The sequence below is a fragment of the Zonotrichia albicollis genome, chromosome 3 (assembly GCF_047830755.1).
Source record: "Zonotrichia albicollis isolate bZonAlb1 chromosome 3, bZonAlb1.hap1, whole genome shotgun sequence".
In the NCBI taxonomy this organism is placed as follows: Eukaryota; Metazoa; Chordata; class Aves; order Passeriformes; family Passerellidae; genus Zonotrichia; species Zonotrichia albicollis.
Window position 1 is genome coordinate 79,887,893 of NC_133821.1, and position 26,329 is coordinate 79,914,221.

At 37.4% G+C, this 26,329-nt stretch overlaps 1 protein-coding gene across 6 annotated transcripts in view; it reads left to right on the plus strand.

Annotated features, from left to right (window-relative positions):
* The window catches only part of WASF1 (WASP family member 1), an 88,325-nt gene that overhangs the window by 31,372 nt on the left and 30,624 nt on the right, over nucleotides 1-26,329 (plus strand). The window contains exon 1 of one of the 6 annotated variants that reach the window (XM_005485057.3): nucleotides 25,807-25,973. The exons of the other annotated variants lie outside the window; for them this stretch is intronic. The gene's annotated coding sequence lies outside the window, so the exon portion shown is untranslated. Of the gene's footprint in view, nucleotides 1-25,806; nucleotides 25,974-26,329 lie in introns of those variants that run through there. 6 annotated transcript variants of the gene reach the window in all.

Genomic DNA, 26,329 nt, shown 5'->3' on the forward strand with positions numbered 1-26,329 from the left:
ATATGGTTTTCTGAGCTGTTTTGTTGTAGTATTGGTTGGGGTTTTTTGATGTTAAGTGGGCAATGAAAACCACCATCTAAAACTTCAGCTCTGGGTTGGGTTAAGTACAACTCAAGGACTGTACTCAAGAAGCTACTGTAAGGTACATGTACCTTTAATAATGAGTCCCTGATCTTGAAAGTATTTCTTCCACTGGAGTCAGATTGAAGAATGCCATGAAACATCAAGGGAGAGATACATTGTTTGTGTTGGAAAAAATCCTTATCTTTGCTAGCTCACTATGTATTCTGGTCTTGATAGTATATAATACCATAATAATTCTGTTATTAGTTGATAGTGAGAAGTATATGAGCGAGTCCAGAATTTTTGCAAAATTCTTTCCAAATACATATGTTGCCCAGGATTGTTGGAATGGCTTGATTAAAAATTCTGAGCTTGTCTCAAATAAAGATAAATTATTCTAATTGAAGACATTTTATTGTAATAAAGACAACACTTCTTGAGTTACGTGTGAGATCATTGTCTGTTCTCAGTTGTTCAAATATATGACCAAATGCAGCTTCTCTAGCCTTAAAATAAGTTTAGGCCTTAAGAACAACAAAGTTCTTTGGCAAAATGTGTCCCTTGGATCTTGCTTCTAGGAGAGATCATCTTTATAATATCCATTGTCTTTCCTCTTCAGAGTCAGCTGCTGTTTCTTTGTCAGAATTATTTGGAAAGTTTCTCTGCAGAAATCTCCCAGCATGTTTGTGGGAGGAGTAGATGCCTTGACAAAAGTTAGCTTTATCTATAGAAACAGCTTATCAGATGCAAACTTCTATTCCTTTTTCATTAATCTTGTAAATGTACAGAGAATACTGAAGATAGATTGGTTGAAATGTTCATTGCACAGTGCTGCTTTCACTGCTAATGCAGTTTAAAGTTATTAAAGAGACTGCATTTTTAAAGTGCTTGGAAAGAACTTTTAGATTTTTTCAGGCAAGAGGATTAAGGCAGATTTACTCTCACAGGGTATGCCTGCACAAGTCCCAAATCAAAAATATTTTCTCTGTGCCTTGATCTACACTTGGTTGGTGGTTTGTTTTGTTTATTTTTGTTTCAAATCTTGTACTACCACTGAGAACTGGTGTTAATAGATGGAGTGATAAAAGTGAATGATTGAAGCTGTTTTTACTTCCTACCAGCAAAGTGTGTTGGCACTCACCTGTAGAAAAACTTAAACACTAACAGAACTGAACTTTAGAAAGTAAAGTGAATAATAGTTTGGGATTGCTTGTTTTGGGTGTGTGGTCTTGTTTGGTTTTTTTTATAATTCAAGTACAGACAAAGAATTTATCTAGAGCTTTTCCTAGAAGTCTAGGAATAGCATGAGTGGCAGAAAACTGACACAAGATTCTCTAACCTATCTTGTCTATTAATGGCTTAAATTCACAAGCATATCCCTGTGTTGTGACAAGCAGTCTGTCTTGCAGTTGTTTTTTCTTGTGTGTGTGTGTCTGCGTGTGTACACTTGCATTTCTACGAGTATATGTATTCTGTGTTGTAGAACTGGAGAATGCCCCATAGTTGTAACAGTTCAGCTTTTATTATCCTGAATTGTTTTGTTTTCATAGGCTTTAAAAACTCATTTATGGTGAAGAGTTACTTTTGCCTGTGATAGTAAGCTCTATATGTTTCTCTTTGTGAGGAGAAAGGTGGTAGAAATCTCTTTATATACAATTCTACATACAGTATACATAAAAGCCTGACTTGAGATGGAAGTAAGCACAGATATTGTCAGAAGTCTTGAAAGCATATGATTTTGTTGAGATATGCCTTGCTGTGGGATAATCCACTAGGGCAGGGGAGATTAGAGTACGTGTATTAAAAATAAATGGAACTTCAACATTTTAGAGACTGATTGAGCATGAGTATATAATAATTATATATAATAATATATATATATAATTAAAATAAATATATAATCATGTGTTAAAAAGTATTTAAGAAAGTATGGTACTAAAGAAATTATTGACATTTCCTGTCATCATTGCATTACACATAAAATCAGTTATCATAACAAATAACAGATAGTTTTTGAGGTGATAGATTTATTTTTCATACTGGACATGTTTTCTGGACTAGAAAATGTCTTTCCACACAATGCATTAATTTTCCAGTTGTTAATGTAGAGTAACATTAATGCTAGGGGGGAAAAATCAGTAGTGTTAGGAAAAATACATGCAAAATATCCAACTTAATAAAATTAACAGAACCAAAGGGCGAATTTCCAGAAAAACAGATATGTGAAATGCTGCTTAAGAGCTGTGCAGAGCCAAGCCAAAATGGAGGAAAAAATTTCTCATACTCTGTCTATGGAGCTGGGTAAGAGCAAGAACAGGGAAGGCATGTATTCTACACAGCTACTCTACTCAGAAACACCTTCCCAGCTTTGACTTTGCATGGGAGTCAGATTTCCAAAGTCAAGAGAGTGATCTGAACAACTGAAAAATCTGAAAAATCGAATTAGCTGCCACTAGTGTCTAAAAATTTGTAGTAAAGACTTCCATAATCTTTGAAAACTGTGTCAGTTCCAGGCCTGGAGATAGAGCCATGATGATGCTTAGGTGTCCAACTTCCAGCAAAGGCTGTCTGGAAATCATGGCTGGACATTTGTGCTGCTTCACTCTTCCAGGAATATAAACCAGGAGGAATTAAGTGCGCACATCTGATGCAAGGAGACAGTAGGATGTTAAGCCCAAACCGTAGCTCTTTTTTCTTTGCCAAATATCAGAAGAGTGCTTTTATCCAGGTGCTTAAGGCAATTTCCTGGAAAGGAGGATCTCCTGGAAGGATGGATATGAGTAGATGGGGATTTCTGATTAGTGAATCTTTGTTTCCTGATAGTGCATCAGTGCTTAGATGTTTTGTGAGATATGGGCAGTAGCATCAGTTAATCCAATTGTCTGAACACAGGCAATGTGCCTGAAAATACGGAATGTTTAATATAATTTGAGGTGCTTACTTCTTGTGTAGCTTGGGTGTCTAAAAAGATAAAAAAGGTGCAATTTCAGAAACACATTTTTTTTTTTCTAGTTGAACATATTTCCTCTTCTCAGGATACTGAGTGTTGTGAATACTGTTTTTCTATACCTAAAGTACATACAGTATCTAAACAATTCAGGTACCTACCGGAGCTTGTGATTTTGATCTCTAGAACCAGCCAGCTATTTTCCTGTGCTATGTCCTTTAGTGCAGGGCTTTTTATTTTGTATATGACCTCTGGATACACTTTAACAAGAGCAGTAAAAAACTGGTACAGTTAATTCAGTGAGATTCTTAAGGCACATTTGTTATTTTTGATAGTTCTGTACTTAGCGGATGAAATATTCCATTTTTCTGTTATATTAAAAATTCATGTAAACATTCTGAAAGCAGCCCTATCTTTGATTCCTAATGAGTGTATTTTTAATGAAAAAGAAACACAAGCAAAGAAAGAACAAAATTTTTTTTAAAAGGTTTTTAGTGCACAGTGTATTACAGGATGAGCAGTGCGTGTGTAAAGAAAACTTTCCAAGTGCAATTTGCATGCACAGTCATACAGAACTGTGCTGCTTTTCACATTGCTGTTAATGATTCATTAATCTGCAAAATTACTTCATTATTATCCATCAAAACTCTTCTTGTAACTTCTTGTCAAATATCTACCTGAACAGACACCAGCAATACTAATGCTAAAATTTGTGCCTCTGTTTTTCTGTATTATTTTCTTGTCTCCTATTGTAAGTCTCTTGGAGATACCAGTCTTAATGAGTAGACAGAAAGTGGGAAGCTGTTGATGTTTTCACCTGTAGATGAGAAATTGAAAAGCCTCATTAAATGGTGAAAGATTGAAGATTGAATTGATTAGAGTGACATGTAATAGAAAGTGCAAATGTCAAAAGAAACATTTTTATCTTTATCCATAGAAGAGTGCATGAGAAAACATGAGGAGCCCTGACTGACCTAGACAATAATTGCCAAGCAAAACAGAACCTGAATTCTGTAAAGGCAAATTTGCTATTAGTCTGTATCAGAAAAAATATTTCTGAAATAGCTAGAAATAAAATAGTGCCATTTTACAAAACAGTGGAATGATTTAATGTAAAATTTTGTATTCAGAAAATAGATTTTATAATATCTTATTATTTATTATAATATATTACCATTATATATATTATTATATATTTTTGATTATATGAATGTAATGCATGCAGCTAAGGAGTAGGATTTTGATTTATTTGATGTACACAAGTTTAAAGGAGTTGTGACACACCCCCCATATTAAGTACATCAGAGAGTAAAGATTGAAGGAAGAGTTACTTAAGCTAATTGATGGTTTTGGCAAAAGAACAACTATCGATAAGAATGGGCATGAATATGCTTTGGTTGGAAACTAGAAAGAGTGTTTAACCATACAGAGTTTTGTGGTCCTGAAATAGTTTTCCATTGGAGTTTATTGCCCTGCAGTAGATACCAGCTGGGACTTGGTTAAATAAGAATCATATGACAGGATGGGCCATATGCGACTTTCTTGCCCAAGTCTGGCTGTATTTTGCTGGCTGAGAAACACAGGAAAATACCTAATATTCAGAGAAAATATTAGTTCAAGTAAAGGATTATACATAAACTATTTACTGTACGAGTAATCATACCTAGCTTTCATAGGTTCAAGCACTAAGTTGCAAGAAGGATTTGAACTTTTAAAGAAGGAGCTTCCACCTGAGCATGATTTCAAGGACAGTGGAATGCAATCTGAGTGCCTATCTTTTAAATACTTAAACTACTGCAAAGTTATTTGCTATGATTGTACTCCCTTACTTCAGCCTTTGTAATGTGATGGTGTGTTAGTTAGGAAAATTAGTTAGATTGTGTTAATTAGTTAGGAAAATTGCCTCCACATATCTAACCAGAAAATGAATTCTGCACCAATCTTTCTTGTTCAATATTCATACTCCAACAGTGACCACCAGCAGATGCTTGGAGAAGAGTAAGAATAGGATTAGCCCATATAATTCTTGCTGAAATTCTTTCAGCTTCTGAGTATTTTCATCTTGAAGGTTTTTTAAACTCTTGGGAATTAGTCTATTTAGGAACCTGCCATGAGCTCTCATAGGTGCTTGTCTGTTCTTCCCTTGACTTTGTCATGTGAATTGCATTCAGTGTCCCCTGCACGAAGTCCCTGGTGGTGCTGCTCGTTGTTTGAAGCCCAGCCATGTTTGCTTTGAACCTGGCTCCTCTTACCTTTTTGTGCTATCCATTTGTTTGCTATTTTGGAAGAAAACATGAATACCTAATCTTTATGTAAGATGTTTCCACTAAAGATTTTTAAGGTCTCTGTTATAGTAACTCACTTTTTTTTGCTCACAGAAGCATTGCATACATTTGAGCTTTCCAGATACGGAGACAGTTCATACCATAGATCCTTATTGCCCTCTTGGAACCTTTTCCACCCTGTATTGAGAGGAGCAGGTAGAAGCTTCATGTAATATGTAAAGTATGGAACAAGTGTAATTTTATAGAATTATATAGAATATTTTTTTTCTGTTTGATACTCTTTCTTAATATTCCCTAATTTGCATAATGCTTCTTGAATTTTCTAATTAATTTTCACTAAAAGTTTCTAATTTTTAGTATGGCCAAGCACCAAACTGATGCTTTCATGGAATTATCTCTTCTGCTCCCTAGTGTTACTACTCAGAGCTTCTTGTTTTATATATGAAGCCAGGATTAGTTTTCCGTACATGCATCATTTTACATTATTCTAAATTGAATTTCACCAGCTTCTTTGTTGCCTGGTCCCTCACACTGAGAAGCGTTTTTGCTGGTCTTTAGGGCACTCCTCTTTAATACTTGTAGTATATACCATCAGTAGATTTTCTCACCTTGCTGAAGAACTGCCACCCCTTTCTCCTTGCCATGTTACTTATGAATGTGTCAAACAGGACAGCTCCCAGTGCAGCCCCCTGTGCAAGTGACTCTTGCATTGCGAGAGCTGAGTTTGAACTCTGATCTTCTGATTCCTCTATTTTAATCAGTTATTTTTCCCCAAACTTTGCTTTCGTGTCTCAGTGTTTACTTTGCTAAAAAAACTTTAGTGAGGAATTTTGTTTACAGCCTTTTTAAAAAGGTGAGTAGGCTGCATGAGCCGGATCACTCTTGTGCATGAGTGTAAGTTCTTTTTTGAAGATTTGGACAAGGTTCTCTCAAGTCAGTTTGCAGATGACACGCACTTGGGCTCAAGTGTTGATCTGCTGGAGGGCAGGAAGGCCCTACAGCAGGACCTGGACCAGCTGGATGTAGAGGCTGAGGCCAGTTGTACAGGCTTCCACAAGGTGATGTGCTCTCTCCTTGGGTCACAGCACTTCAGGCTGGGGCAGAGCAGCTGGAAAGCTGCCCAGTGGAAGAGGACCTGGGGGTGCTGCTCAGCAGGGCCTGAACATGAGCCAGCTGTGCCCAGATGACCACTCAGACCTGTATCAGAAATAGTGTGCCCAGCAGGACCAGGGCAGTGGTTGTCTGCCTGTATTCAGCACTAGTGAGGTCACAGGCCAGTGATTGCTTGTTTTGCCATGCTAACCATGAAACAACTTCTGATCTGAAACACCTAAAAAATGTCATATTTGTTTTGGGTTTTTTTCCATCTGCATAATTGTTTAATGGAATTGAATGCTCTACAGTTGCTACATCTCTGATGTCTCTTAGCAGCTGATACATCTGTTATAATTGGTGTCACTATCATGGTTGGCAGGTAGGAATATGCAGCAAAACCTTTTATTCCTGTCTATTATTTCAATCCAGCTTGTTTGCTAGTCATTGAAATGCTAGTTTGTTACTTAGATTTGACTTCAAACTCTCCAGTACATAATTCTGTTATCACTGTTAGTATATTTTTTGTTCCCAGGCTTCTTTCCACAAAGTTTCCAATATGCCTGGTATATTAAAGTTTTTATTTAGGACAAAAAATTGATGTAAAATGGTGCGTTGAATTTTCAATTCCTGTTCTAATGCTGAAAGTATAAATAATGCATTCTAAATTATTCATGCATCCATAAATATTGAAACATAGGCATTAATAATTTGATAAAATTAAGCATTTAAAACACATTTTAAAATGTAATTGTATATAAAATGAAGGAAAAGAAAAAATGGCAAGGAGAAGTAGAAAATTATATGTATTCAATGCTATGCACTGGAAGTATGAGCTGTATAGTACATGCTGTTAATGTGGAAACACTGGTAATGTAGAAATATGCAAATGTGTACTTTTTCCAGCTCTTCTGTTGAGAGCCCAGAATAGTAAAATGGAACAAATAGCTGAACAGATCAGCCAGAATAGTAACATTAGAATAATATACTTGACAGAACGTTTTTGTTTGAAATGTATTCCCTGTCATTATAACAGGAAAATATTTTTTTTGTTCAAAAAAATGAAATGGCATTTTACCTTAATTAGGAAAAAAACCCAAAACCCAACCAAATGCATAATAAATGTTTCCTCCTTCTGATCGTCCTGTATTAAATGAGTCCAGTGCCAGTAGGTCAGGATTCCACCGTTATTTGAGATTTAACCTCTAAAACTAAATGAGATTTTCAGGGCAGGAGTTGTGTAATTCCCCATCTAGCACTAAATAGCATCTCAACATGATACTGCAGTAAAAATAATAATAAGCACAAAAAGAGAACCTTCACAATTTTCAACACTGCTTCTTTACCTTTTGTTCGGTGTGCTCTACTAGGAGCTCAAATAATTTGGCCTTCTTTGGATTAATTTTATCCAATTTTAACACCCTGAACACTTTAGAATTATCCCAGAAGGATTTGCATTGTGGTCTCTACCTATACAGACTTAGAGCGTGGTGTTTTGAAGCAGTTAGCCCATGCATGAACTAGGGATGCCTTGTGAAAGTTCTTTAATCCATGCCTCAGAAGACTTTTCAGCTGATCTGTGGAATTTATGGAATACTTAAGATTAACCATCCTCATTTCAGTGAACAAGCTCCAGGAAGCTTGTAGTTTAAATAATGAGAATAACATAAGTACTCTCTATGTTCCCTCCCCCACCCACTAAGTTCTTCGTTTGAAATTCATCCAGCTCTTCAGAGCTCTGTGATAAAATCCTTCCCTTTCCTTTATAGTTTTGTATTGTCACTTTCTAATTATCTTATTTTATACATAGTTCCATTAACAAATGAGGAAATCTGTAATACAGAGGAGCAAGTAGTAGCTTCATGCTTAATTTATATAGCATTTCTAAAGAGTGTCTTTTAATACTAAAAGGAGTATCAGGCTTTCTTGAACAATAGTATGCACCAAGCTACAGATGATAATTTAATGCTTGTTGAATACTGAATATAATGGTAACTTCCTCTTTTCAATAGGAAAATTTAGGTGAATAGTCCAGTAGCATTATCAGTTAATAATTTAATTTCTGTCTGTACAATATTTGTAACAATTTGAATTTGCCTCACAGGTAGTAGACATTTATTGTCAGCTGAGTACATCAGCAGACACCACTGACAGCTTAAGCTAAATTTGCCAGAGCTTGTGTGATTGAAGCTTTGAGTCAGGCACAAAACCAAGGCATATTTTTCTGGGGGTTGGATTGTTTCCCTAGATGAGCTATTTTTGTTGTGGTAACTCTCCCCCCACCCCCCACCACACCTCCTTCTTTTCTCCTGTATTTTCCCTTTTTTTTTTTTTTTTTTTTTTTTTTTTTTTTTTTTTTGTGGCAATAATATTTATTCAAAGGTATGATGAAATATACTAGTTCTCAAGTATGCAGATGGCCTGTAGTTTTTGTGAAATGTTGCCACAACTTTCTTTGGGAAAGCTTGCCAGACTTCTTAAGACACCTGTGGATGTTTCTAACGATGGGTTAACTGAGCATTTGCCAGAAATAACTTGAGCATAATTGATCCTCCCTTGTAGTGGAAGAATGGATTGTAGATGACCTGAAACTTTCCCTTGCTTTTGCTCAGATCTATGGTTCTTCAACTCTTTTAAAGCTCTCACAGGAGCACTTATGCTTTGCTCATTGTGGGTTCTTGCAGTCTTCAGTCTGCTGAGCGTCTGGATGTGCTCAACACAGAGAGAGATGTTGTTGAGTGACCTGTGCAGGGTAGCAGGCTGAAGGGAGGAGTAGCAGAAATTGCCTTTGCTGCTGCCTCTTTTCCCCTCAGAAGGTCTGGAGGGGTTAGAAAAGCGAACAAACAGGGATTCAAAATGTGCTCTGTTGAACATGGCTGATTAAAGAGTTCATCTGTCAAGTTGTGGTCTCTCCAAAGTGACTCAAACCAGCAAGAAATTCTGCCAGCTGTCCCTAGGCAATTCTTCTTTGAGAAGTCCTGGCAGAGCTCCTTGTGGGATTTTTGCACAAAAGTACAGAGTGGAGTGACTTTGTATTGGGGGAAATGTTAGGGCTTCCTGAAGTGAAGGTGAAGTCTCTGGGTAAGAGTGCTTTCATGCTGAGGAACTCAGCCTGTGGAGCCACTTCAGCAGGCTTCATGCCCTTTGTAGTTGCCTGATGGCCAGGAGTGCCCACCATCACCTGTTCAGTACTACTGCAGTGATCCTAACCAGAAGCTGAAAGGAGATTGTTTTTAGAATTGGTGCTCTCATCTGCAGTTATTTTTAGAAAACCAGGTGAACTTCAAGACGGTTGGCAGCAACAGTGAAGAAACTGAGGCCTCTTGAAGACAAAAAATGTAAGTTGCATGCAGACTTCTCAGAAGTGTGGAAACTTTTTTTCTGCTCATTCAATGATATTACAATTAGAAATTTCTAAAAAAACACAGTGGTGATTGAAAACTATTTAAATGAAGCTTTCTCAGCAAAGCACCTTCACAATGAAATTATCTACTTTGTAATGAGAAAAGCCTGTTCCTAGAGCTTTTTTTTCAGTTTAACTGTTACTTAAGACTAGGTCTATAAGGAACAAGAATCTCCTCATCCTCAACAGTTTTGCTCAGTGTTGCATAATCATTTGGTTATTTTGTTTAATTAGGTGACAAGATGCTACTCTTTCTTCAATAAGCAGTAATATTTTTGAGTGATATCAGTAGTGGGGAGTAATTATGGCTAGGTAAACTTGCAGCCTTCATTAGGAATGACTGTATGACTACAAGAGCTGGATAATTAGTTTAATAGTTTTTATTTATGGACAAGGTTGTCCAAATATTTATACAATGATAATTTAATGGTATAAGTGTAAAGTCTTGGACAAGGTCACAGTTTGTTACTTTTTCTTCCTTTTCTCTCATATTAGCAAATATTATCCCTGTGGTGATACTTGATATAAACTGGGTATTGGAAGAAAATGCTTTAGACTTGTGATGTACCTTAAATTGTAAAACAGAGGAGTTGTCTTCTTTCTATTGTTTTTGGTTGGTTTGGTTAATTTTTTTTATTTTTGGTTTTGTTTGGTTATTTTTTTTGTTGTTGTTGTTTTTGTTGTTTTGGTTTTTTTTCGTTAGTTTCTTTCGGATTAGTTCTTTTAAGGAAAGTAGGTTCAGTGTATGATCAAAATACAAATTTTGACACCTCCTTTCTAGTTGCTCTAATACTCAGATTACTGTGCTGCTCCCTCCCCCTGGCTCATGTACATTGGAATGATCATCTGAACACTCATAGAATAACTTCAAGCACGTGGGAGTTGCCATGCAAGATCAATCTTGGTTCATCTAAACGTGTACATGGCAATAATCATCTGAGTTCTTATAGAACTCCCAGCATGTAGGAGTTGCCATGTGAGTTAAATGTAAATTATCAACGCTGCTAATTGTGTTAGCCTTTTTAATCAGGGTTCAGCAAGGAGTTCTGGTAGTATTTTTCACCACAGGAGAATCTAGCTCCTTCAGAAGACTACAAAACTGAGGTTATGGATTATAAAAACTGATAAATTTGCTTTGGTTTTTCAGAAATGTGCAGAAATTGTATTATGCCAATCCAAGTTAGGTTTTCTTTTTTAAATCTTGTCTTTGGGATCTTTCATTGCATCTATATATAAATATAAAGCTGTCGTCTCTTAGTGAATAAACACCAGCATCAGTTTTCTCACCAATGTGATATTCTCTCCTGCTTACTGATGCTGAGCATCTCCAGACTATTAGTAGGAACTCATTATCTACTCTATTAAGTGCATAGCCGTGTCTCTTGAAGCATTGATCTGCAAGTAATATAAATGGCATTTGGTGGCTGCTTTAGTTTTTACTTGTTGCATTCAAAAGCATTAATTTATTTCAGATTGAATTAAAGGTAGTATATTTTTTGAGCAATCTTTTTACTTTCCTACTTGGTTTTTTTCTTGTCTTTTGATAAAGATTTTGATTTAAGATCTTGCGGAATAAGCAAGAGTAACCAAACAGACGGTTATTATTGATTGCATCTGTCATCGTGCTATATAGGGTAAGGCAAGGATTTTATTTAGAATTTTTATTTCTAACATTTATTGGGAAAAATAGAAATTTTGCCTTTTTTTATTATTTCAAATTTGTTGCTAAGAATTTTAATGGTATGAAAATATTCTTTACTATCATTGAAATCAGAATTTTACTACATAGAAATATTATCTTTATTAATTATTTTGTTAGTTTTACTTACAAAAAGATTGTCTCAATTTGTTGGATTAATATTTCCATGAATTTTTGTATGAATCATAGAATCATTTTGATTCAAAATACCTTTAAGATCATAGAGTCCAGTCAATAGCCTTACACTGCCAAGGGCATCACTAAACCATTTCCCCAAGTGCCACATTTACATGTCTTTTGGACACCTCCAAGCATCCTCTTCCCACACACGAAGTGACTCAGGTATTCTGTGCCATATAACAGCCCATCCTTATGCTGAATCCCATGGAGATTCCACATCCATTCATTTTCTGGGGTGTCTTCAAATTGTGTGGGTTCCTGGCTGGTGTTTCAGTGTACTAATTCCAGACTCCTGGACAGTTTTCTCATCTGTAAGTTAATAAAATAACCTGAATCAATATCCAAAGAACACCTCCTGACTTCAAACAAAGTTCACATGTTAATCAAAGTATTCTGAACTTCCTTGACTACACAACTTGTCTTCCCTCAGAAAGGCATACTATTTCCTAGATTTAATTAATTTAAATTCAGTTATAATATGTTCTAGTTATGTAAAACAGGAGGGATAATAAAGTATAAAAGTACAGTTTGAGAGACAGAATTTTTAAAGTTAATATTAATTATTAATATAGAATGGAATTGGTATATTGTCTCATGTCTTCAAAGGAATGAATTGTGAAATAAACAGGGCCAGGAGACTTCTTCTCCTTTATAATGCCTTTATTATAAGTGATCAGCTCAGGATTGGGCGGCTCGGCAGGGCTGCAGTCCCTGTCGCGTCTCCCAGGGCGACTCAGAGGAGGAGGAGGATATGCGCAGCTCCGTCCACTAGGGGCAGAGCCGGGGGATCCAGTCCTCGTGGGAGCCTTAGAGCGTGTTATCCCCGTCAGATGTCACTTTCCCTGGCTCGGTCTCTTCTGGTCCCGGCGTTGGGACCACTCCCTGGTCAGGGCGAGAGGGGCTCCGAAGGTGTTCAACATCTGTGCAGGCTCAGCACTCGGCTCCTCACGTCCAGACATCACTTTAGTCTCTCAACTCTTATTTGGCTCGTTGTTTTTGGGGTTTTCTTGTTGCATCTCGAGTCGGGGTCCCACAAAGCATTCTTGACTTTGGAGTCACTTTGCATAACCCCCCCCACCCTCTCAGGTGTCTTCTCTATGTTGTAAGAGAGCACAGCCTCGGGGGAAGGGTCCACCGCACCCAGCCAGGCTTTTTACTAATACAAAAGAAGAGATAAGCCTTAACGACCCGGTATTACAATAACAAAGCACTAAGTACTTTGGCAGAGACAGAGACCTGGCTGCTTCCCTGTAACTCTTTCTCAAAAAAAACCTGAATTTTTGTTCATAACAAATTGTACTTCATTTAATGTTAGGGTCAAGGTTATAATTAGATTTAAGGTGGATCTTGATTAGTTTAGTTAATAAATAGGATTATATAACATTGTCTTTTGCATTACATAGGATTAGATTTGTAGTTTAAGCATGATATATCCTACCCAAAATAGATACATCACAGGCAGTAAAATATGTTTCTTTTCCAAGACTGCTTAATGCTATGTTTATAAATATATTAAGCTCCTCCCTGCCTAATTGAGACATTTAACTTAAGTCACCCACACATGCTTAGGGGTGCTTAATTTGTCTAGGTATGTGGGTAGCCTCCTGAATTCTCTGTTATTCCCGGGAGAAGCTTGAAAAGATGGGCTTGGGGATTAGATCTGTGACCAATTTCATCTCATCTGAGAGTGGTCATTACTGTCTCTGACTGAAAACATTTGTTTGGTTATGCCGTATTTAAGCACTGAAAAATATGGGTACAGCACTCAAGATAGGTGATTTAAACCTATGTCTTCCCCTTTCTAGGGGAGAAAGAGCTAAGTAATAGAGGAAAAATGGAAAAGTACCTTTCAAGTGACCAGGACATTCAACTATAAGGACACATGTCTAATATTCAATAATTCTGAAACTGGTTTTATCTAATGACTGTATATATAATGACTCTCTCTCTCTCTCTCTCTATATATATATATATATATGTGTGTGTGTATATATATATATGTATGTTTCAAGTGCATAATTCTTTTCTGGGATTAAGGTCTGGGAACTAAATTCTTCTACTTGCAGCTAATTTCTCAGTTTCTCAATAAGATTTGACTTCCTTGTTTGCTTACTTGGTTTCAAGAGTCTTCACACAAAAGTGTTCTGTCGCTTAATGCTTTTGATTACTGCAGTAAGAGAGGCATGAATTCATTCTTCTTAATCTTGTGTTCATCCTTTAATCATTTCCATTTCTTAAATGAATTCTTCAAACATCAGGCTGTAATTCAGGAAGCAAGAATCATCCTACCTTTGGTGCCTGTACTTCAAAGAGGGTAGACAGAGTTAACCTGGAGCCCGTGGAGGCCTTTTTGATTTCCTGCTTGTTCCGTGTGTCCTTGGTTAAAAAAATGAAAAAAAGTGAATGAAATGCTCTTTTTAGGCACTTGTGATTCCTGGGCATTCTGTGGAAACTCCAGCATTGAACTGGCTGTGATGATTCCCAGCTGCTGTCCTCAGAGGCAGCTGAAGGGACTATGTTGATGTCTTCACAGACACATCCATTTCCTATTTTTTCCTATGCTTGAAACAGTATTTTGATGATAGCACCAATATTTGATAAGTAGCATTTTATACAGTTCTGGTATAATACTGTGTCCTAAATTCTCTGAATTTCTACAGTTAGTATATCTTAATTGCAAAAGGAATTACTGAAATTATTGAGTTCTTACATTATCTACCTTTGAGGCATCTTTATTTCTTGATAATTATATGTACTAGTTCAAAGTCTAACAATTGCAAGCTGTCTTTTCAGAGCTCCCTGTAGAGACAGCTAAAGATAATCTCATTTCTACATTCCTATTCTTTCACTATCTACTCTCTGCTAAATATTTGTTAAGAGAGAAAGAGCCAACTTTATTAACTCCCTTACTAGATCTGCCCTTCCTCATGGCTCATCTTTTTGCTGTACTGTGTCAAGAATAAACCTTCTTTTCCTCTATGTGATCCCTTGACTCCCTTGGAGGAGCCAGCAGAGACCCATGTTAAGTCAGTGTTTCCCTTATGATAGAAGATGCTATGATTGTCACATGTAATGGGCCTGAGGATGTTTTCCCTGCAGACTGAGAGCACCTTCTTTTCCTTGATAAATATATACCTGCAGGTTCTTTGCTCATAGTGACTTAATCCTGCTGATGCCATAAGCCATGGAGGTGGGCCTTTACTGTCTCTCTGTTAAGAAGTTCTGATGTAAGGTGAATGCACAACTGAACACAATCTTCTGACCCAGCGAAGTTCCCTTGAAAAGCTTCCATATGGGACTAGTTTCTCTCTGCTTGAAACTGAGATGGCATCTCTAGTTTGCCGACTGGAGTTTTCATTTACATGGATTTTGTATTTCTAAGTCCAAATCATAAACTACAAGGATGTATGAATTTCTAAATGTCCTTCTTTCATGTTTGTGCCTTCAGTTATTTCAGCTGGTACTTTAAATAATGATTGTTGGATGCATAGTACAAAACCAACTCAAAAATTTCAAAAATCAAGTTTCCAAACTGGAGTCAAGAAAAGGAGGTGAATGTGGTCATTCTTTGTCTGTTTGTCTGATTCCTATTTCATCTCAATATTTTTAAGTGACTGTCAAATCTAAGAGGAACGTCATAGGGAACAGATATTTGAAACGTTGTTGAGCTCCTGTACATATTGTTAAAATGTATGTCTTTGCAAATGTTACAGGCAGTGGAAAGGTGACAGTGTTAGTTTACATGTAAATAGCTAGAGGAAACCAGAGAGGGAAGGCATTCTACAGATATCCCAATTATGGGAGCAGCTTTAGTTAAAGCTCACAATGAGCGATGACACAAATGCCTTGAGAGGACTATCTTTAATTAGTTCTAATCTTCACCAAAAGAATTAGTTTTCTCACCAATATTTATTCATTTCATGGCAAGAATACTACTCAAACTCAAGCATGGACAGTGACAATAAATGCTGGCTATAATTAACTTGAGTATTTAAACTTAGGGGAAAATACTTATGTAAATATGAGGACTTCAAATGCTGCTTACAGAATTACAAAGAAATCTAATTTTGTCTGGAAAATGAGTTTTTCCTTATGAGATATTTTAAGGTGTTTAAATTATAGCTCGCAGAAACTATGGAATAGTTAATTAAAATTAATTTATTAAAATACAGTACATTTAAAAACCTTCAAGCATGTAATCCCTACTTGCTACATAAATTTGCTGAATGTATACTGATTCTTTTATATAATATTTCATCAGTGTTATGACAGAAGGGAAAATAGCTCACATTTCTTCTTAATAAATATTCACATGACTAGTTTCCTTGATTTTGCGTAAAAATTTATTTATTCAGTGGAAGTCATATAAATCAGGCTAATAGAAAAAAACTTCCTGTTGCAAGTTCTAAATGTCATCCTGTAAAGAATCTCATTTCATTCCAGAATAACTGCTTAAAGGACCAGGAGTTTGAGAGTCTGGAACTCGGACTTCAACCTGCAAAGGACATCTCAACAAGAAACTTAACTGGGGAAAAAAAGAATTTGCAAGATTGAATTTATGCAGTTGCAAATTTAGAGTAGGCAATAGCAATAAATGATGTCATAATTAAAAGTATTCACAGAATGTAAGATTATTTGTACTGGAGAGGACTTCTAAAGAAAACCTAGTTCCACACTTTCCCCTAGGCCATGTGTCTTGGAGCCACATCCAGCTCTTGAGCTCTTACAGGGATAGAGCATCCACAGCTTCTCTGGGCAACCTGTCCCAGTGCCTCACCACCCTCACAGTGAAGAATTCCTTCCTAATGTCTATTCTAAACATTAAATATCTATTTAACTATATCTCTTTCCATTTAAAGCCATTCTCCCTTCTTCTGTCACTACATGCCCTTGTAACAAGTCCCTCTGCAGCTCTCTTGCAGCCCCCTTTAGGCACTGGAAGTGGTGTAGGATCTCCCTGGAGCTGTCTCTCCAGAGTGAACAACCCCTACTCTCAGCCTGTCCCCACAGGAGAGGTGCCCCAGCTCTCTGATCCATCTCTGTGGTCCTCATCTGGACCCCTCGATTTTTTTTCTGCTAAATAAGAACAGAAATGTATAACTTAGTAGAATTTCTAGCACAGAAAGTGTGTGGCATCTGTAAATACCTGAATGTTACAAATAATGAGAAGTAATAATTAATGTATGTAATTTGAAAGTATAGGCAAACAAAGCTCATAGGAAAGAGGGAGAATTGACACATTTTTGTATATGTGGTATGTAGTTGGTTGTAAGAGGTTACCCAAGAAATTACTGGAAATACCCTATTTAAACCGATGATATTTGAATGGAAAAATTATTGTCCCAAATGACACTTCACTGCATAGAAAACCGGCATGTCTGAGACTCCTGTCTTTACTTAGCAAGTCTTTAACTCACTTCACCTGGTGTAACAACTGTTGTTGTTACACCAGGTGAATGATGTAATGATCTGTTTCTAGCCTGCCACAGTATCAATAATTATTAAAATAGTATTTATATTTATATTTTATGTATTATAGTGATATAAATAATTATTAAATCATCAGTGTTTCTGGACTGTGAAATATTTAATAACATTTCAGTTCAAAAGCAAACAATTTCTTTGTAAATGTTAATACCTTTTTTCTGCAGCAAGACTCATAAATGGCAGTAGACAGGGAAAAATGTTGTTTTTCTGCATTGACATTTTTTGCAGCAAATCCTCTTCTCAGGAATTTCATTGTTCACAAGGGGGGGAAATTAATCTACAAAGAAGCTCAGCTAGTCGTATAAGATGATTATTACACATCTTTATATCCCACTTGATAGTTGATATATCTTAATTCTTTCTTTAAAACTGTGAAAAAGAAAATCAAACCAAATAATCTGTCATTTGTGGGTTTAGTATCTAAGCATAAAATGCATTTAGGCACTTGGTGTCATAGCATAAAGTGCAGGGAAGATTTTGTTGTTACATACATGACTCCTTCGTGGCTCTTGCAGTGCTAACATCACTTCTTCGAATCTCTAATAATGTTTTGAGGCACGAAAAGCTGCCAACAGTCATTGTTGACATCTGTAACTTAGCTTGGTAAGGGAGTACTAGTTAATGTAGTGTGTATCACTGCTGAATTAATATACAGGAACTGCCTAAGTAGCTCCTTCATTGTATGATGCTTCTTAGTCACGGCCCCCTGTACATTGGTCTAATTAGTACTGTAGATTCCCAACATCATTTATTATTTGATTAATATGTAATTTCTTTCTCAGATTCATCGGTAATATCAACGCAATGCCCAGACTCTTGTATTCCCCTTCCTTCCTTTCATCACAATGCACAGCAACTCATTTCTTTCATTTTTGGCACATGATCATTTAATATTTACCCGTGGTAGCTTGGTACCAAAGGAACAATTATTTCCTAATCACTTGCCTTCGGGGGGTTCTCCACTTGTGTCTGGGGGAAAAGGGCAGTTTGGGAGCGTGTCTGTGTTTCCTTTGTAAGGCCAGCCCTGTTGTTAGGGCAGGGCACTGTGTGTTGAATTCTAATGCTGGGTGCCTGTTCGGAAGGGGCAGCGGGAGGGAGGGAGGTGTTGGCTGCGGCAGCAGAGCCCCAGCCTGGGGCTCCCTGCGGGCGAGGAGCTCCGGCAGCTGTCCGGGCCGTGCCCATGGGGAACGCAGCCACAGGCTGGAGCTCCTCAGCCCCCCAGTGCCCGCCAGGCTGCTGTGCTTCGCAGCCAGCGAGTTCAGGTACCTGTCCTCGAAATATTTATCATTTGCTGCCTGCCGCAAAATATTGTCCATTCAAAAGCAGGTTGTGGTATCTGTGCAACAGAAGTGTATTGGCATTGATTTTTATGCGCATTCGGTAGATTTTGTAAGATTGTTTAAAATTCACAAGTGCTTGTAATAGGTCTTATCCTGGATTGACAGAGGACTATGTAACAGAGGTAACTGTTCTTGTATGGAATGTTTATTTTCAAGGGAAATTGTAGAAAATTTTCAAAGGTAGCATGTTATGGTAAGATATACTTAAACCACAGAGAAGGTACCTTTGGTTCTGGTACTAAGGTTTTGATTTTAAATTAACACTGGATTAGTTATCTGTCTCTGTCAAGACTATAATAAAGATCTTTTGTTGCAATCCATCATAGGGCTTTTGTGTTATACACTATACCTAGAAACTGTTAACAGGGAGACTAGATTAATGCAGAGAGAAAAAATGTCATCAGATAAAACATGGGTCTCAAAAAGCAATTTCAAGTTCCATACTATGTTATGCATTAATACATTTTTAGCCTTTGAGGAAAAGAGAAAAACTTGTAATCAAAAATTAATTTAAGCATTCTTGGCTGTACCTAAATTAGAACCCGGGATACTTCCAAAATTGTTATTAATCAAATGACCTGACAGGAGCTCACTAGGAGAAAATTAATGAGTACAGGCTATTCTGAATAATATTTAGTTATGCTGATAAGAAATTTTGCAGCTCTTTTTCTAATTTTACATATAACAATTTAAAGTATTTCTATTTTGAGGTAGCCATATGTGTCTGTACATGTATGTTACACAAATACATTGTGCATATGCTCTTTATTTTTTAATTTAACTTCTTCAGAAATCTTAATAGAAATGCAAGTGCAAGACGTCACTATTTTTTCTTGATTAATATCTTAACAATAAAGTGAGATGTGGTTTCATATGACTTAAATATTTTTCCATTAATGTATGGACACATCTGTTAATTTTTTTTTTCTTTTCTTTTTTTGGTAAACTATCATTGCAATTTTTGCTGGTTTGGGTATAATGATTCTCATTTTTTCTGTGGACAATTCACAGCATTGATTTTATAAGTCTTCACTGTAATTTAGTGCTGTATAGGAAGGAAAGAAATTGGTGATTAATATTTTGTGCCTTTGGGGTTTGGATTTGAAGAATGCAATTCTATTCTATACAATTTCTGGCTATTTACTGTTTTGAAACTTTAAAATATAATAGGTCATTAACAGATTGGGTCGTCCTACCTGTAACAAAAGTTTTAGTTTCAAGATACTAAGAAGTATAATTATAAGGAAAACTAAGCCTAAATACTGATTAATTCACATCTAACATCTGGAAATCCTTAGTGGTGTATTTTAATTTTTAATAGACCTAGGAGCGTTTTTTTCACCAGAAATTTTAGCCTTTGTGTATTCTGTATTTTGTATGTTATATGTATTTTGGAAGTAAACTGTTATACAAAAAATTTATTATGATTTTCTTATTTCTGTTTTTGCTTAACATACCTAAAATGAAGGAAATTTGTAAGTCTAAATGTTTCTTGCTGTAGACATGCTAAAGAGTGTCACATCTAACTTTGTTCATTGAATTTTGTCTGTAAGCCAGAAGTGTAACTGGCTTAGTGCCTTATTGCCCCCAGCAATCCTGCTGTTCAGAGTAGGTGGTGTTGAACCTGATTTGTTTTTAATGTTTTTTCTTTAATTTTTCCAAGAGCATTTTAATTTAAATAACTTCTTTGTTAAGGTAAACAGAGACGGCAAGAAAACTGCAGTAATGATGGCTGGATTTGTTGGGGTTTTTTTTGCTTTTGCTGTAGATTTGATAAAGTTGGTGTGAATGACTCACAAGACACCATAGTAAGATGGAAGCCATTGGGAAGGTCGTGGGGAATAAAGGAAATAACATTTGATGCTTAATAAATTTACAAATCAGTAGGTACTTGTTTATATTCTGGAAAATTGTAGTTGAAAACAAAGGAAAAAACTTCAGTTATGTGAAATCAAGCTGAGTTTACCCTTGTAAAGGACCTGTCTTGAAAAGCCACAGTTAGTAAGCTGGTTCACTCTGAATTGTTTGTCAATTCCATTTCACTAATAGGAATTCTGCTTAAGGATAGGGATGAGATTTGCAAAATCCACACGCTGTTTATTTCACCCTATGTGTTTTGTGCCTGTATTGGGGGAAAGAAACCAATATTGACCTGAATATTCTCTCCTTGTCTTTAGGATACCTGAAGCTTTTGCTCTGTACTTGTCATTAGAGTGAAATTTTTCAGGAGGGTTTGAAGAGAGGAGAGGAGAGGAGGGGAGGAGAGGAATGTATAAATGATGGTGACAGCCTCCCCCACCTGCATACTGGGACAAAAGGGGCCAGAGGCAGCCTGGACAAAACACAGCGGGGGGGAATTCCAGACAAGTGAGTGGGGACACTGAGGAAAGCCCAAAGTTAAAGAGCTGGTTGTAGCCAGGGTGGAAAGGTAAATTATCTTCCCCAGCAGAATGGGAAATGGTGTGCAAGCCCTGAGGGCTGGGCTCACAGGGTGGGGAGTGGTTGCTCCTGCTATGATGGTGTATTTTGTTACACAGAGCTCATTGACTTGACCCAGATTGCAGCTTCACTCGCTGAAAATATGCTGGTGTTTCCTCTCAAACTTGAGGTAGCCCCTGTAATAATGAACAGATACATCAACTTTCTCCTCTGAAATATTGCTGCTGTTTCTGTTAATGAGGTTGTACTTGGTGCATTGCTACTGGGGAGTTGTAGTTTGCTCCGCTGCCCAAACTGAGAACTCTGCTGACACTGCCACCACCAGAGCCATCTCAGTGACAGTGGCTATTTAAGATTTTCTTGAAAAGCAAATTTATCACAGATAAAGCTCCTAAAAGTCAGCATACAAATTATTAATCTCTCAATTTCTTTCCACCCATAGCTTGCCAAAACTGCCTTCACTTTGACAATACTAATTCATGGTAGTCACAAGCTACATAGGGCTTAAAATATAGCTTTTGTTTTTCCAGTGTAAAAAAATATTGCCCTTTTTTCATTTGTTTTGCTGAATACGTATTAAACTTTTAAATTTTGACAAGGAAGTAGATGTGGCTGTAGTTTGTGTCTGTGATCAAATCCAAATTGATTTGTATGCTTTAAAGATGAGTGTACAGGTATGTGTGCAGGTGTGCATACAGGCATAGGGGAGAGACTTATGATACACATCTGAGAGAAAATTGGCTGGATGGTAGTTGCTGGAAAATAATTTTTTAACACTGTAATTATGCCTTAGAGATTGAGTAGAACTCAAGTCCTACCCATGTTTGTGACCGTACTCACTTTTCTGCTTATCTGATGTGACAGATGTGCTGATACGATTACAGTTTGTTCTATAGGAGGAAAATACTAATTGCCCCAGACAATTAATACAATATGGAAGTCAGTCTGTTGTGGTGTGTTGCAATGTCCGGTTTTAAACTTCCGGGGCCCTTCCCATGTGTACCTATCCCTTCTCCCTTCCCCCTCACCCTTTGCTGAGTGTGCCCTGTCAATCAGGCTAACATACCAGCAAGGCGTCGTGTGATTCGTCGATTTCAAAGGATGCTCCTCAGGCCTGGGGGTCATTGGCCTGTCTAAGTGTCATCCTCCCTTGAGACCCTGCCCCCTTCACCTGGTTGGTAACTCACCTGTCCCCTCCCCTTCCCCTGTCCCCGAGCTTATAAAGTTAATGAGACCATGCGACCGGTATTCTGTTACCAGCAGTGGCCCAGTGCAGACATATCTGTGCTCATGGAATAAACATCTGGCTACCTTCTAGCAGAATCCGCTCCCTTCTTCTCTTCACCATCGCCAGAAGCTCTCCCCTGAGGTAAACGGAGTCCTGTCTTGTGCCCCGCTGCACTCTGCCGCCAGCCAAGGTATCTCTGGGGTAAAACACCGCAGTGCTGCCTGTGGCCCAGCAGCGAAGGTCAGAACTGGCCTAGGCACCATCTAACTGGTTATATTGGGATACATATTCCAATATCAGTCAATATTAAATAGATAATAAATAGTGCAAATTAATTTAAAATATATTTTATAGTTATGTGAAGTAGGCTGGTTTTTGCAATTTAATTACTGTCGTGATAATAAAATGCTGTCCTATACAATGTTATTGAGCTAGAGCCTTCTGTGACCCATTGACATATTAATCTATCCCCAGATAATCTTACCATCAGTTCAGCAACAGAATATTTAAAGAATGTTTTGAGAGATTGTTGTTATTAGTTGGGGAACAGTATTTTTCATATTTGTGACTACAGAGGAAATATGAAATATTTTAGAGGTGACTCTGTGACTTAATGGAAAAAAATTATCAACTTCCATTCTATGCCCTTTATAGGTATTGCTCCTTAGATTGACCAAACTCTTGTGGCTAGAGACAGGACTCAAGGGAGCAGCACGAAGCAGGGGAGGTTTAGATTGGATATCAGGAGAAGGTTTTTCACCCAGAGCATGGCTGGGCACAGGAACAGGCTCCCCGGGGAAGTGGTCACAGCACCAAGCCTGTCTGATTTCAAGAAGTGTTTGGACAACACTCTTAGGCACATGGTGTGATTCTTGGAGTGTCCTGTGCAGGGCCAGGAGTTGGACTTGATGATTGTGATGGATTTCTTCCAGCTCAGGATAGTCCATGATTCTATAAACGTGTAACAACTTTTTTGAATACACAATCTAGTATAGGAGGTCTTATGATGCCAATGATTCATGTTATGCTCGTTCCTAAAGAGCAGTGATGTCAACATCACATTCCAGTAATATATTCCATGTTTATTTGCTTTCACATGTTTTTTTAGTTGCAAAAAAGTCTTTTCCTAGTTAGTTGAAGTTAAAAAAAAATTTGAAAGTGAGTTACAGAAGACTGAGATTTGAGGGAAATGTTCCAAGGAGAAGGTTTTCCATTCTGCGACATGGCTCACAAACAGAAAGGATTTCAAAACTGTAATTTTAACACATTTCTGTTGAATTGCCAATTTAAGATGTCATCTTGTCAGATCTGAGATGTATCCTTTAAGGGATGTTAATTGCCTTTAGAGTTTTAAAATCGTTATGTTGACTCAGCAGTAGGTGGTGGTGGCCTACTTTGTTGAAGGACACCACTCTGTAGGTGTCTGCTTCTTCTTAAACTTAAACTGATCTTGATCTTGCAGTGAGGGCTGCAGAAAAACAAGGAACACAAACTCTTTGCACATTTGCCTTCCATAGTAGAGGAGTGCATTATAAGAACTTCAACTTTGGATTTTCTGCAACTGGTATGACTTATGATGTCTTGTAATACAGTTAAAAGAAATTTTGCCTGGAGAATGAGCTTGTTTTTTTAACTTATGCAATTTTGATTTTACCAGATTTGTTAACACATTGCAGGATTTTTTTATTAGCTTGTGTATAGCGTAGATGCAGTTAGTACATGATTATGGAAGCAAATATAAAAACTATTATATATTCTATTTGTGTTTCCTAGAGTGGGTGGGAGAAGTGTTAAATTGATTGTTGCATTTGAAACTGTGGTCTGTTCTGCCAGCAGCTGGAACGTGATCAATTAAATGGGGCATATGAAAGGCATTGCTGTTTGATATTGTTAAAGGAAAATTACAAGTAATACTGAGGTCTAAAGATATACTCTAAAAATGACTGGAAATAAATTTGACTCCATCAAAGCAAAGGCATTCAGTGCTGGAATATTAGCATGGTATAGAAAAAATAATAGATTAATATCTTTCATTAATGCTAAGAAAATAATGACATTTTTAGTAAGGATGAAATGTAGCCTAATCAGAAGTAAACTTTCATTAATAAAAACCATGTGATCATGAAATTTCATTAGTCATCTGAAAAAGAAACTGAAGTGGAATTTAATTTTTAGTTAAACTGTGGGGCAGGTTTCATTTCCCCCACCTTATTGTGGTGCTTTCATTCCTACTTGTCTCCCTGTACTCGTTAGAAAACCTGAATTATTACTGTGACTACTGACATCTCAGATTTTTCACGAGCTTCTAGTAAACCATGTAACATTTCTCCACACATCTTGCAATTCTGAAATATTCCTGCAGGAGGGTGATGAAGGGAAAGTGGTAGCTTGTTCCCCACCCCAGTGCTCCCCAGGGCCTTCTCTGAGCATCAGCAGCCAGGGACCCTGTCCTGCCCAGAGCCAGGGGCTGTGGGCATGGGGGGCAGGTACCCTGAGAGAGCAGGTACCCTGAGAGAGCAGGTTTCTGAGCACTGCTGGAGAACTGTGAGACACAGAAATCTCACTCACCCCTTAAGACCCCTAATAGCTGTAGAGGACTTGCAACACACTCAACAACGTGCTTTTTTGATAAGAAGTGTGATCAAATCTTATTAAGGCTATTCTTCTGAAAACATTTTAATTAGCTCTCTTTAGTGCCGTTGTTCTGCTAGTTTTTTAAGTAATAGGAACTAATTAAAAAGCAACTCAAGCATTTTAGCTAATTCCTGAAAAATCACATATGAAAGCATGGTAGCTTAACAAAAACATTAGGCATAACTGTTATGTACACACAGTTGTATTCTATACTCATACTGGAAGCATATGTGAGGGGGATGAGTTTGTGCCAGCCATTGTGCAAGTGAAGTAGCAAAGGGTTTTGCAAAGAAGATTAGAGTTGGCTTCTCAAGTGGATTCAGAGTGCTTCAAAGGATGTATAGGAAGTGGGGCAAAAGAGTTTTCAATAGTGGCTCTCCAAAAGACATCGGCATCTCTTTGTAAAGAAGAGTTTCATTTTAAGATCCCTATGGAGTAAAGTACTTCCAGTTAACTGAGTGCAAACTAGTGCCACTTCACTCCAGAAGAGCTGCCTGCCAAGGTTTGCATGGAATTGCAGGGGAGAGGAGCTGGCTGTGTTTGAGGATTGCCTTTCCCCATTGAGTTCCGAGGCGGCGGAGCTGAGGGGAGGGAGAGCTGTGTGACAGGAGAGCTGCGAACCTCTGAGGAGGTGTCATGTAACCTCTCAGCCGAGGGACCTTCTTATGCACTGACAAGCTGCTTCTCTCTTCTGCCTGCTGGGGTTACCAGCGCTTTCCAGGGCTTACTTGGGAGTGACATGGTAACAGGATTTCATGATCTAGGAATGAATTTTTCCTTTGCTGCCCCAGTGACTTGAGTAATGCATGGTTTGGGATGGGGGGAGGAGTGGGGTGGGGGGAGGGTGTGTGCATTTTTTTTGCATTTTGCCTAAAGCATATAAGAGATTGTAACAATGCCTTTTTTGTTTTTTCCTCTTTCACAGCTCTAAAGCCATGTAATAAACAGTGCTTTCAGTTTTTTTCAGCTTTCTTTTTATGAACTACTTTAGGAAAAATATCTTTTATAGGAGTGAAGAAATTGTGTGAGTACAGTAAAGTTCCATTTGCTGTTGCACACCCGTTACTCCCTGTGTTGGGATCACTAGTTGCAATTGGGAAGGAACCATCAAGACCTTCTAGTAATTGCAACAAACTGCAAGGAATATGAGGTCCGTAGTGGACAAATTACCAGCAGGTACTTTTGTTGAATAGAGCATCCCGTGGCAATTAGTTTCAGAATTTATTAAACATTGTGTGAAATGCCTTTTCCTTTGTTTTAAGTGGTATTTTCCTTTGTTGCCTCCCTTCTTTTGTTTCTGTGGGAATCTGGTAAATATCCTCTCTTTAGGCTTTGCATAGTTTTCAAATATTAGGAATATTTTTGAAGGTGTCAGTTATATCTTCTGTTGTTTGTTTCCCTTCCAAATTTATTCCTCTTTGAAAACTACACCTTTCAGCATACTTACTGCTCCTACTGCTACCTTTTTTTGTTATACTATGAGTTTGTATAGGACACCCACAACAGCATTATTCAGATATTAGAAAATGTTG